Source organism: Leptonychotes weddellii, unplaced genomic scaffold (genome assembly GCF_054177405.1).
Source record: "Leptonychotes weddellii isolate Sample4059 unplaced genomic scaffold, ASM5417740v2 HiC_scaffold_29544, whole genome shotgun sequence".
Lineage (NCBI taxonomy): Eukaryota > Metazoa > Chordata > Mammalia > Carnivora > Phocidae > Leptonychotes > Leptonychotes weddellii.
Window position 1 is genome coordinate 1 of NW_027890925.1, and position 1,592 is coordinate 1,592.

Sequence of the window (1,592 nt, forward strand, 5' to 3'; positions counted from 1 at the left end):
GGGATCTCTGCTTCATGACCACCACTATACCTTTGCTGTCAGGTCCTGGCTCCATGCCCAGAGTCCAGTGGTGCATCAGCCCGTTGTAGTGGAAGGACTTGTTTGCCTTCAGATTATTGGGGTCGGTGTTGTATGTCTGCCTGTTCCTCTCCATCAGGAAGCTGGAGCAGTTCTGCCTGACCATCCATTGCAGGTGGACGGACATGGCAGCAGCTCCTCTCGCTATGACAGTTGGAGATGGAAAGAGCTCCAGGTCACAGATTTTGTGCAGGTCTGGAGCCCTGGCTGATGTGACTACAGCCACCTGGGACCTGTTCTTGTCCTAGTGATGGCAGAAGCTCAAGAGGGCAAACCATACCATGCAACACATTTAAAGTGTCGGCTCACGTGCCACGTCTGGTAACTATCTTGCTCAAGCCCAACTTCCCAGGGGTGGGGGGAGTATATTTCACCCACAGTGGGAGGCACTGCAAAGTCACGTGGTAATCAGTGCTGCTTCTACTCCAGGTGAGGGATGAATTAGGATCAATAAGCCAAACTACCGGGGGCCCCTGGGGAGCTCAGTCGGTTAAGCATCCGACTCTTGACTTTGGCTCAGGTCATGATAATCTGGGTCCTGCAGTCGAGCCCTGTGTCAGGCTCTGTGCTCAGTGGGGAGGCTGCTTCTCTCCCCCTCCCTCTGCCCCTTCCTCCACTCTCTCTCTCAAATAAATACATAAACCTTAAAAAAAAAAAAAAAAAAAAAGCCAAACTACCAAAAGGAAAAAAAAAAGCCAAACTACCATAGTGATAGAAAGGAAAGTTCTAAAGTTCTGATATTTTCTTCCTACCTATATTAGTTTGCTAGGGTTGTCATAACAAAGAACCACACGCTGAGGGGCTTAAACAACAGGAATGTGCTGTCTCAGGGTTCTGGAGGCCAGAAGTCCAAGATCAAGGTGCTGGCAGGGTTGGTTCCTTCTGAGGGCCGTGAGGGGTGCCTCTGTTCCAGGCCTCTGTCCTTGGCTCGTCTTTTTCCTGTGTCTCTTCACATTGTCTTCCCTCTGTGTAGGTCTGTGTCCAAATTTCCCCTTTTTATAAGGATGCTAGTCATATTTTTTATGCCCACCCTAATGACCTCATTTTAACTCCATTACCTCTATAAATATCCTATCTCCAAATAAGGTCATATTCAGAGGTACTGGGGCTTAGGACTTCAACATATGAATTTTGGTGGGACACAATTCAACCCATTACCCTTGCCCTTCAAAGGATTGTCTTGTCTTAGGGTGTGCGTTATCCTACTTTGGGGACTTCCCGGCATAGAGACCAGTGGAAAAAGTCTTCTTGCTCCTGGCCTTGACTGACGCCTCTTGGCTGAGTGGTGAGCAGAGGACAAAGGCTTCAGACTTCGGGGCGCCTGGGTGGCTCAGTTGGTTAAGCGACTGCCTTCGGCTCAGGTCATGATCCTGGAGTCCCTGGATCGAGTCCCGCATCGGGCTCCCTGCTCGGCGGGGAGCCTGCTTCTCCCTCTCCCACTCCCCCCTGCTTGTGTTCCCTCTCTCGCTGTGTCTTTCTCTGTCAAATAAATAAATAAAATCTTTAAAAAAAAA

At 49.6% G+C, this 1,592-nt stretch overlaps 1 pseudogene; it reads right to left on the bottom strand.

Moving 5' to 3' along the window:
* Window positions 1-4: 4 nt before the first annotated feature.
* On the bottom strand, window positions 5-1,552 carry LOC145719068 (large ribosomal subunit protein eL28 pseudogene; annotated as a pseudogene).
* Window positions 1,553-1,592: the final 40 nt, after the last annotated feature.